The sequence below is a fragment of the Sus scrofa genome, chromosome X (assembly GCF_054392235.1).
Source record: "Sus scrofa isolate SSC_HxYL_T2T_F1_AM1 chromosome X, Sscrofa_HxYL_maternal_Yorkshire_Landrace_v2.0, whole genome shotgun sequence".
Taxonomy (NCBI): Eukaryota; Metazoa; Chordata; class Mammalia; order Artiodactyla; family Suidae; genus Sus; species Sus scrofa.
The window spans coordinates 30416603-30429007 of NC_139401.1; the positions used below are offsets into that span (position 1 = coordinate 30416603).

Sequence of the window (12405 nt, forward strand, 5' to 3'; positions counted from 1 at the left end):
TTTGAAACCCTTTGCAGAACGGGTATTTATGTGAGAAAAGATTTTGGATCACAAGAGCCTGAGTGGTTTTGAAACTGACAACACTTATGACTAGAATGTATCCAGAACCCAGACCCAGATTGGGACTTGAACCCATGGTTTTTCACTCACGCAGTGTCTGGGTTTACTGAGGTTCAGGTTCTTTGTGCCTCAGTACAGAAGGAATTCAGTGAGACAAAGTGACAGGCAGGAAATACATTTATTAAGACACATGTGAGAGATGCAAGCGGGCAGGCAAGGAGGCTCTGCCCCAAGGATTAGGTGGGCTACATTTTTATAATCCAAGGGAAGTGGGGAGTGGTAAAAGACCACCTCTTCCTCTTTCTTTCTTCACTAGCTCCTCTTTGGTATCCAGTAACAGAATATTTGACCCTGTGAGGTCAAACTATGACTGTCAAGATGCTTATTCAAGCATTGGGAACTTTGTCTAGATACTCATGTTGCAACAGAAGAAAGGGTGGGGGGAAAATGTAATTGTAATGTATACGTGTAAGGATAACCTGACCCCCTTGCTGTACAGTGGGAAAATAAAAAAAATTATTAAAAAAAAAAAGAAAATTGAGAGGAATACAAAAAAAAAAAAAAAGATGCTTATTCACATCAGCAGAAGGGCAGTCCTTAAACCCCTGCCTTTGGTCCTAATGGTAATGACCTGAGGTATATTTTGTGCTTTTATTTTTGGTAAACTGCTTCATTCTGACGGCTTGAGTGATTATTAACTTACAATAATCTCCCAAAGTTCCCTAGGTTTCCCTCTCTGGTCCCCTGTTGGGACTTTTTTTTTCCGCGGCATATGGAGGTTCCCAGGCTAGGGGTCGAATCAGAGCTGTAGCTGCTGGCCTACACCAGAGCCACAGCAACGCTGGATCCAAGCCGCGTCTGCAACCTACACCACAGCTCATGGCAATGCCGGATCCTTAACCCACTGAGCAAGGCCAGGGATCGAAACCGCAACCTCATAGTTCCTAGTCGGATTTGCTAACCACTGAGCCACAACGGGAACTCCAGGGTTCCTTTTTAATAGGCTCATTAAGAATAAGGGGAAAGGAGAGGATGATTCACCTACACCTATTAGATTTCTCTGTGGTTCCTTGCAGATGACTTCTTTATCTGCATCACTCAGAAAAGACCCTCTGGGCAGAGAATGTCCTCATGTACTTTGTAATTGTTTTGCTGTGAGCTCATTTTCAGTGGGAATTATCTTCCATGAGGGTCCTCTGTGTTCCTGGATGAGAAGGTGTTGCAATTGGATGGTTTAATGTTTGTCTCTGCTCTGGCCTTGCAAAATTCACAGATTCAAGCTCAGTTTCCACTAAGTTTCTCAGCAGAGAAGGCTCTAAGGTTGTTCAAACTTGTACCCACGCCCAGGCAGAGATAAAGGTTAGGGTTTCAGTTTCTTGCAGTAGCTCTATTTTCTCCCGTGTCCCAAGATGGGCATCCTGCTTCTATACATTCCACTTCTACTCTCTAAGGCCAAGGACACCTCTTTCTAGTGCTCACCTTTATTTAGAAAGCCTAGGTTTGGTTTCTTTTTCTTTTTCTTTTTCTTTTTTTTTTTGCTTTTTAGGGCCACACCCAGGGCATATGGAAGTTCCCAGGCTAGGGGTCAAATTGGAGCTGTAGCTGGCGGCCTACACCACAGCCAGAGCAACTCAGGATCCAAGCTGTCTCTGGAACCTACCCCACAGCTCTCGGCAGCGCTGGATCCCCGGCGCACTGAGCAAGGCCAGGGATGGAACCCGCATCCTCATGGATCCTAGTTGGATTTGTTTCCACTGTGCCACAATGGGAACTCCCTAGGTCTGGTTTCTTGATTTGACTGACTCTAATCTAGACTGCAGTTCTGTTCTTGTGTCCATAGCACAGCCTTTGAATTGTCTTCAGGCCTAATACTCCAAAAGTTCCTGGCTTCAATTCCTCCTTACTGCTTTTTTTTTTTTTCCCCTGCCACACCTGTGGCTTGTGGAAGTTGCCGGGCCAGGGATTAAACTGGCACAGCATCGATCCAAACCATTGCAGTCAAAATGCCAGGTCCTTAATCTGCTATACCACAAGGGAACTCCTCCTTCTCACTGCTTTGATTCTAACATTCCTTGTTCTTCTGACACACAGAGATTTGCTTTTGAGGTCAAGTATGTTTCATTTTCTTTTCCCATATTTATCTAGCACTTCTATGTGTTGGAAGTAGAAGGTGTCCAGTGTCTTGCAAGGCAACAATAGTTACCATGACATAAAGTAGCATAAACTCAGAGTGTCACCCTCTACACAAGGAAGACACATTTTTGGATGATGCAGAGTAGATTCGCTCTTCATAATCCATTCCAGAATAAGATCTTGGATTTGCTTTTAGGTCTCCCAAAGGCTTCCCAAAGCAAAAGAGCCCTCATAGAGGATTCCAAACCTCTGCTTCAAATGCTAAGGCTTTGTTTCAAGGTTTCAAAAATCTCAGGAACAGTTTTTTAGGCCGATCTCACGGTCCATGTGCCTGAGCTATTCTTTCCCTCAGAAATCACTAGGAAAACTCTTCTTAAACATATGGCCCAAGATGGGGGCCTATCCTTGACATGAGCAGAGGTAAGCAGCGTAAGATCTCTCTCATTTCTAGAGAAAATTAACCTCATAGGGTCACAGTTCTTTTCCTCTTCCTATATATATTGGCATACCCTTCTTGAAAGGTCATCTAATGTAGGGAAAGAACAAGGACTTTGAAGTCAAACATCATGTGTCAAAGAGTGATTTTCCAAAATTAAAAACATGCTTCTCAGAGTTCCCAGGTGGTGCAGTGGGTTAAGGAGCTGGTGGTGTCACTACTGTGGCTTTGGTCGCTGCTGTGGCATGGGTTCAGTCCCCGGCCTGGGAACTTCCACTTGCCATGAATGTGGCCAATAAACAAACAAAAACACAGCTCTCATACAAATACAGGACGGACATATGTTAATGATTTTATTCAATTCATTAATGAGGGGTTCAATAAGATGGTAACACTGGTTCGAAGAACATTTTGAGGACTGGCATATTTGTTGTCCACAAGGAAAGGCAGTGTGAAATAAGTTAGAGACAAAACTGGTTAATGTCCAAAGGACAGCAAAACTGTAACTTTGGGGTTGTAATTTCTATTGTACATAAAAGTTACCATATAACTTCAGAGTCTGAGCCCTTAATTAGTAGTAAATGACAATTGCATACAGATACATCTCCCAGATAATCCCCAGGTGATCCTGTCACCATTCCAAGATGGCATTGAAAAGTCAGGTAATCCAATTTTCCCCTTATTTCCCAAGTTTTAAATAATGTCTCTTAGCAACAGCTGGGACACCTGACTGTGCAATATAGCAGATTTTGGCAATTACCTAAATTCTCTGGGCCTCAGTTTCTTCATCTGTAAATTGGAGTAACAATATCTGTCTTGCCTGGTTATTGTATCTTTTCTTGCTCCCTCACTGAAGGAGACCAAGCAGAGATAACCGCTGTGTAGACTGAAGATGGGGTTTTACTCTCATGACTGGGAGCAGAGACCTGAGGGTACCAGGGTATGGGTCGGGAAATGGACCAAGGTCTGGATCACTGTATCTGAGGGATGGGAGCCAAGAAGGAAAACCAGCTGAAAATGAGCAGCAAATTTAAGGTGTAGCCAGAAACACAAGAAACCCAGAGATGAAGTCAGAACCTGTATCAGCCAAAGTCACACACAATTTGTTTTTTCATTTTAAACAAGAAGTTTATTTAAACGAGATGCTTGACTTGAAGGGAAAATTATCTATGATTCATTTCTTTTAAATTGATCCCTACTTAAAGACAGATCGCCCTACATGTAATAGCTATGTACAAAAAAGTTATAAAATTGTCCTTGGTTTTACAATGATAAATGAAAAACACTGAAATTCTCCAATAGAAAAAATATGCCAGGATGTTTATGTTGTTCATTTTTTTCCACTTTTTGTTTGTTTTGTTGTTGAGGAGGGGTGGTTGGCTGCACCCATGGCATATATAGTAAGTTCCCCAGCCAGGGATTGAATCCACATCACAGCAGGGACTCAAGCCACAGCAGTGACAATGTTGAATCTTTAACCCACTGAGCCACCAGGAAACTCCTTTATGTTGGTTTTTTTTAAACAGTGAGAGTAAAATAACTTGCTAGAATATAAAGATAAAATTGAATGAGCCTGCCACTAATGGAGAAAGGGGGTATTTTCACAGAACCAGTATTTTTTCCCCATCCCATCTGCATTTCATGTTGATCGAAATAGACCCTTGGCCATTCAGGTAAAAAAATTCAGTGTTCTTGTGCACATACACCAGTCGCTTTAGTATAATAAAGGAATGGGGAAGGGGAAAATGAAAAAAGAGAGAAAACTATACTGTACCTGTCAGATGTGGTGGAACCAAATTGTGGTTTTCTAATTAAGACTGTCTTCTTGGTCTGGAGGAACAGAATTCTGGAGTAAAGTAGCAGGTTCCCTTTTTAGCAGACACCTCCTGTCTGCTGCTGGAACACATCAATTGTATCTTCATCCTCCATTTCCAACTGTGCAGGTGTGTCTGCTCCGTTGATTGGCTGCCCATCAAATCAGAATCTGATCTGCCTAATTGACAAATCCTGTGGTTCACAAAAGGCTTTCATTAGTGCACTAAGAGGTGCCTCTTAGACTGTGCGACAGAAGCACCCAGCCTCGTCATCTTCAAATTAATACGACCGTTCTTCTCAGTGTTGACTCCTTTCTTGGGCTTTTCCATTGCCAAGGGTGTGTGCCAGAGTCGCCTCAGCTGCTCCTTCACTGAAAAGGTACCACGTCCGCACCCAGTGAGCACTTAAGCAGAACCAGGAGTGGGAGAAGCCACACATAAATTCAGAAAAACACAGTTGGGGGAGAAAGGTGACTAGAGTGAATCTGAACCTGAGCCAGAGAAGGTAGTAGCATTTGTTCTGTTCAGTTTTGTCAGTAGTGTGGGATGGTCCACCCGTGGGGATGAGTATAGCCATGGGCAATGATTGGTGTAAATGTTAAGGAAAATTGCTACTGGGCACCTTGTTTAGCATCTAAAAATAGGTGCTTAATAATATTGATTATATACTTTTTTTCTACTTTTCTTTCTGTGGAGGTTGTAGGCAGAGCACTTTTGTTTAAAAAACCACGACGATAGAAGTCTCTATAATTTACTCGTTTAGCCTAGAAGATATTCTTATTACTGATGAAAACGAAGTAGACATCTGTTGTTTTCCACTGCTATGGAAAACAAGATGTGCCACTTGTATCTTCATTTAAGAGAGAACTTGTTCATCATTTGCATACAGCTCAGTCAGCTGACAGCCTCCAAATTCAATGTCTTCAGAAGGTGCCTCAGAACATAGTTGTGTGGCCCTGCTCTTGTGACTGAGCATCCTGTGACCATAAAGTCCTAGCCATTTCTGCCCAACATAGGTATTCACTAACAGGCAGTCTTTGTTCTGAGGTCCCTACTGGGTTGGCGGAGACTTTGTCAGATCTGCATCACAGCCTGAGGCACTCTCTGTCTGCTTCTCCTTTCTCCTCCATTTTTTTCATAGGGGTCTAATCTGCATCACAGTTTAAAGGCTTGCTCTTTTGCTTTTGCTTCCTCTTTTTTCATTTCCTCCAAGTGTCAAATAATCCCAATGAACTTTTAAGCACTACTTGCTTCCCAGGGGACCTGAACTGATACAGTTGTTACCAGAAGTGGTTTGAGAAAGCAGCAGACAGGTTGGGAATTGGTGACTGGTCACTTACCACCTGTTTGGCAATGAGGATGCCATCCTGGGTATTATGTAGGATATGGACAATGCCTGGCCTAATCTTGTGGTCTGATTGTTAAAACTTACACTGGTGGTGATTTGGGAGAAGGTTCTGATGGGAGGGGAATGTTCAGCCTGGTACGAGGATTTGAAAAGTCTGGGTATATTGAGTGGGAGTGATGTGACGGCGGTGAGGTGTGTGTGTGTAGGTGGGGTGGATGTATGGAGGGTGATGGGGGAATTGGCAGTACATATAAGAATAATGGAATTGTGGAATTTTATGATTGCTAATAAGTTTCAGTGACACCCTACAGAGAGATAATGAAAAACTGAGGACAGTTTGTAAACAATTGAAAAACGGGTGAGAAGACCAGAAGGCCTCTTTGGTAGTTTACAAAGAAGCCCTTATCTCCTGCAGTGGAAAAGCCAAAAAAGCTGAAGACAAAACTCAAGATTTAATCAATATATTCATAGACCTTCAAAAATGATTGAATGTTCAACTGGGACAATTTATTATGCCAAGGTCAGAGTCCTCTTTTGGGCTACCTGGGAATCTGACACATGGGATGAGGATGTGTGGGGGATGCACCCAAAAGATTTTGGCCTCCCAGTGTTAGAGAAACCAGATTTGGCCCAAGATGGAGTTGCTCATGCTAAGCCCATGTCAGCAAACCTAAACTTGATGAAGTTTCTATTAGTATGGCTCTAGAAAAGGAAGATCTGAGTTAACCAATAAGCATTTGTCTGCTCAGTACAAGTTACCTGACTTTGCTCCAGGACTTCCCTTTGCTCTGTGTAAGGGAAATAACTTGTGCTTTACCTATACAACAAATGCTCAGTATAACTTCCTTGATCTTGTTCTCTTTGGTCTTCAAGGGGAGCAGAATCTTCAATCCCCAAAATATGCCTCTTTAGCATAAGGATTATCTTGAGCTGATTATTTTTAAGAAACATGGGTGGGATGGGGAGGCATAGGAGAATCTCTGAAAGCAAAAGAAGTTATCCTTTGGTAACAGACATTTACAAGGGAAATCTTCATTTATAGTTTCTCTGTTCCAGGAAGAGCAGGATGACTAAATCTCTGGGAACTCTTATCAATGGAAAAGGCAACAACTTACATCTACGTAACAATCTTACCCTTGTTTGCTGTGCTTTTCCTGGTCACCTCCCATAAGTGGCTCCCCCACTGCCAACATCTTTTGTCTTTAGCAGAAGATGGTATGTAAGGTGGTGGCTTGGGCCATCTAGGGGAGTTATTCATTCTTCCTGGCTAGCTCCCATATGTACAGGAGGTATACGTGTTATTAAACTTCTGCTTGTGTTTCTCCTATTTATCTGTCTCTTATTACGGTGTGGTCCAGGCAAGAACCTAGAAGGACAGAAGAAAAATTAGGTTAGCTTCCCTATAGTTGAGAAGGGAAAATATGCAGACATTTGTAGATGATTGGACAAAGGCTCTTAGATGATACTGATATGCAGGAACTCAGGGCATTATCACAGCCTGTTATTAGACTAGAGGTGTGTGTGGGGGGCAAAGTCTAGCTTACTATGTCTCCACTTTTAAATTTTTTTTTTTTTTTGCACTGCCTGTGGCATGCAGAAGTTCCTGGACCTGGGATCAAGCTTGAGCCATAGCTGTGACCCTCGCCACAGCAGTGACAATGCTGGATCCTTAACCCACTGATCCATCAGGGAACTCCTATCTCTACTTTTTTAGTGGACCCACTTGGTAATCATTTTCCTTTTTTTTTTTTTTTTGGTCCTTTTTTTTAGGGCCGCACCTGTAGCATATGGAGGTTCCCAGGCCGGGGGTCCAATAGGAGCCATAGCCGCCGGCCTACACCACAGCCACAGCAATGCAGGATCTGAGCCGCGTCTGCAACCTGCACCACAGCTCACGGCAACACCGGATCCTTAACCCCCTGAGCAAGGCCAGGGCTTGAACCCGAAACCTCATGGTTCCTAGTGGGATTTGTTAACCACTGATCCATGACGGGAACTCCCAATTTTCCTAATCTTTGACTATCTAATTGTGATAGGCATACCTGGCGATTGATTTAACCTCCACACTGATGCTAGGCCTATGTGTAGGCTAAGAATTATTATAATGGGGAAGACCAAGTGGATGAAATACAATCCTTCTTCTACTCTTTACTCCCTCACCTTCATCCCCAGGAGCCAAAGTAGTAACTCAAAAGCAATATTGTATCCTAGGGGATGGTGTAGATTATTGCTATTAAGGATCTAAAAGGATGTCATGAATCCTTTAATTTGCTAGTCTGGCCCCTGGAGAAAGTGGATGGATCCTGAGGCATGATCATAGACCATCCACTCCATGATAGACCCATCCACAGAGCCATGCCAGACCTGATATCTGTGTTAGAGCAGATTAATATGTTGTCAGGTACATGATACGCAGCCATTGATTTGACAAATATGTTTCTTTCTATCCCAGTCAGTAAAGAGGATCAGAAACAGCCCTAGGAGTTCCCGTCATGTTGCAGTGGAAACGAATCTGATTAGGAACCATGAGATTGTGGGTTCCATCCCTGGCCTTGCTCGGTGGGTTAAGGATCCAGCATTGCTGTGAGCTGTGGTGTAGGTTGAAGACACAGCTTGGATCTGGTGTTGCTGTGTCTCTGGCGTAGGCAGATGGCTACAGCTTCTGTTAGACCCCTAGCCTGGGAACCTCCATATGCCACGGGAGCGGCCCTATAAAGACAAAAAGACAAATGAAAGAAAAAGAAAGAAAGAGCCCTAATTTGGCTGAAATAGGCAAACATATGTATTTACAGATATGCCACAAAGTTATGTTAACTTGCCTGTCTTCTGTAATATGACACTCCTAACAGATATGGGCAGTCCCACAGAATACCACATTGACCCATCACATTGGTGACATTATGCTGATTGGGAAAGATGAGGAATAAAATGGCTAGTAAGCTGGAGGCCAAGATAAGTCATACACACTTCAGAGTGTGAGAGATAAGCCCTATATTTTAGTATGTAAGAGAGACATTAACTTCAATTGGGTTTAAGCAATGTTTTTTGAGTTGCTGTCATATGTAGGTAAGCCTAATAGTGATACAGGATCACCTGCCTGAAATGATGTTTTAGAATAATTGATCTTAAGAAGTATTTCTCATGATAATTAGATAACAGAACTAATTAATTGTCTATCAATATCACTGTAAGTTCATGTCAATTAAAAAAATATGATTGGAGTTCCTGCTGTGACATAGCAAATTAAGGATTCAGTGTTGTCTCTCTGGCAGCTCGGATTTGATCCCTGGCCTGGGAACTTCCATATGTTTCGGTGTGGCCAAAAAATGAGAAAAAAAACTTCTACAGTATGAGTTAAAGGACATATTTTATTTATGTAATTTTTGTGCTTACAGTATTTTAAAATTATTTTACTTAAGCAATCTCTTAGGCAATAAGAAATTAGTAATAAGGGTTAACTTTAATATGATCCTCCAAGGCCACCTCTTCTGTATCTTATTTCGCATGGCACAATGTTGACCTGGTTAAAGTTTTGTTTTGTTTTGTTGCATCCCAACAGTACTTGTCAAACCAGAAACTGGAAGGGTGAGGCCCACATTTACCAAAACCTAGAACACAATTTTAATTTTCACTGGTCTGTTGTTAGAAATGAAAGGGGAAGTGGCACTCAAGCACTCAAGGCAATTTCAAGTAACAGCAGGAAATTACCAGTGGAATAAAGAAACTTCTGCTCCGGATTACTTTTCTCAACCTTTTAATCTCCCTCTCCAATTAGACTAATTAGACTTTAGGACAAGTCACTGTACACTTTTTTTTTTTTTTTTGTCCATCCCCATGGTGAGCGGAAGTTCCCAGGCTAGGGATCGAATCCATGCCACCCCTAGCCAGAGCCACAGCAGTGACAACTCCGTGTGTACTTTCTACAGAGCTCAAAATACCTGTAGTAAAATATATAGCACTGGCCTCAAGGGTATAGTCAATATTTTCCTAAGATATGTCACATTTCTTAACCACTCACAAAATGCAATTTATAATTAGTTTGTTGAGAAATTTTACATTTAAGCAAACATAGCTCTCTTAGGACAATGAGTTTGTGGAAAACAGCCCTGGCTGCCATCTGTCAGTTGAGAAGTTAAGGTTTCCAAAATGGATCTTTGAATAATAAAGATTGTTAAAACTGGTAAATACTAAAACAGAGAAAAACACAACCTCAGGCATACATAAAGTTTAAACTGAAATAGATTTTTCTGGAGGACAACTTAGGCAATATGTATTGAAGCTTAAAAAAGTACATTTATTTTATCTAAGCATCTTGAATTTTTATAAGTGTAATCACATAATTGAACAGATATTTATTAAATAAGATTTACTGTAGTTTTGATTATGACAGTTGAAATATTGGAAACAAATATATGACAGTAAAAGACTGGTTTAAAATTATGATACAAATGTATAATGAAATATTATAAGCAATTAAAGCATTTATTTAAAATATATAATGCATTAACATAAAAGCTGTCTATGATACTTGGACTGAAAATTCGATGTAACAAAGTACCATAGAGTCAATGAGCTCAATATTGTTTATTTTTTAGTTTTTTTTGTCTTTTTAGGGCCGCACCTGCAGCGTACGGAGCTTCCCAGGCTAGGGGTTGAGTCGGAGCTGTAGTCACTGGCTTACACCACAACCACAGCAATGCCAGATCAGAGCTGCATCTGCGACTTACACCACAGCTCACAGTAATGCAGGACCCTTAACCCACCGAGCAGCGCCAGGGTTTGAACCTGTGTCCTCATGGATACTAGTCAGATTCCTTTCCACTGAGCCACCACGGGAACTCCTCAATATTGTTTAAAACACAAACTTAGGAATTCCCGTTATGGCTTAGCAGGTTAAGGAACTGACGTTTCTGTGAGAATGCAGGTTTGATTCCTGGCTTCCGTCAGTGGATTAAGGATCCAGTGCTGCTGCAAGCTGCAGAGTAGGTCACAGAGGCAGCTCAGATTTGTGTTGCCATGGCTGTGTGGCTGTGATGTTTGCTGGCAGCTGAAGCTCCAATTCGACCCCTAGCTTGGGAATTTCCATATGCTGCATGAGTGGCCTAAAAAAGAAGAAAAGCCCCACAAACTTGTATATTTGTATGTATATGCATAGTAGATGTCTGGACATATATATACAGCAGAGAATATTAAATGACTATTTGCTAGGTGCTAGAAATATTTTATTCTTAAATATTGTAAACATACAAAGTTATGGAAACTAAAATAACAATACTTGTGAACCTAACACTTGGCTTTATCAAATGTTAACATTTTGCCATATTTGCTTCAGATACATTCTAAGTAATGAAATATCAGAGGCAAATGAAGCTGTCTGTATTGACCCCACCAGCCCATCTCTCTCTCTCCCTCCTCAAGTTAACCACTATCCTGAATTTGCCAAAATGTTATATCTTCCAGAATTATATATTATACATAATATAAATATTACAACTCCATACATGTATAAACATAACTAATATAGGTATTAATATATGTAATATGTCTTAGTTCTTGCATTTAAAAAACTTTATATAAATGTTACTATTAAGTGTGGATCCTGCAACTTCCTTTTTTCTATTTATAGTATGTTTTTGACATTTATACATATTGATAAATGCAGCTCTGGGTCTTTTTTTTTTCTTTTTCTTTTTGTCTTTTCTAGGGCCGCACCCATGGCATATGGAGGTTCCAAGGCTAGGGGTCAAATCGGAGCTGTAGCCGGCGGCCTACGCCAGAGCCACAGCAACTCGGGATCTGAGCCAAGTCTGCAGCCTACACCACAGCTCACGGCAACGCTGGATCCCCAACCCACTGAGCGAGGCCAGGGATTAAACCTGCAACCTCGTGGTTCCTAGTCAGATTCGTTTACCACTGAGCCACGATGGGAACTCCGTCTGGGTCACTTAAATACTTAATAGCATTCTAGTTTTTTCTTTTTTGACTGCACCTAGGCATATGGAATTCCCAGGCCAGGGATCAAATCCCATCCACAGCTGTGACCTACACCACTGCTGCAGCAATGCTGGATCATTAACCCACTGCACTGGGCCAGGGATTGAACCTACGCCTCAGCAGTGACCTGAGCTCCTGCAAAGACAATGCTGGATCCTTAACCCGCTCAGCCACAGAGGGAACGCCTAGCCTTCTCCTTTTTGATGTACCACAAATTATTCATTCATTAAACTATTTATGCAATATGGATTATTTCCAATTTTATATTGTTACAAGTAGTGTAATTCAAATCACAGATAGAAATTCTTTAGCATCTCTTTGTAACCATCTATGTAATATCTTTACACTATATTCCTAGAAGTAAAATTGCTGAGTCTACTTCTGTCCCATTGTCCCAATCTCATGGTTTATATAGTTTTATAATGAGGAGGGGTATTTCATAAAGAAAATCTCCTTTCCTTGATTGTCTTTTTTAAAATGGCTTTTGGCAATTGTTGGTTCTGTGTACCATGATAAGAACTTTAGAATCAGTTTCAGTTTCTGCAAAAATCACAGCAGATGAGAGAAACCAAAGCTGAGTATTTATACAAACATAAATCCCCCCACCTCCCACCTCCAAC

General features: G+C 41.4%; 1 pseudogene; it reads right to left on the reverse strand.

The window, feature by feature from the left end:
* Positions 1-4415: 4415 nt before the first annotated feature.
* On the reverse strand, positions 4416-4773 carry LOC110257667 (small ubiquitin-related modifier 2 pseudogene; annotated as a pseudogene).
* Positions 4774-12405: the final 7632 nt, after the last annotated feature.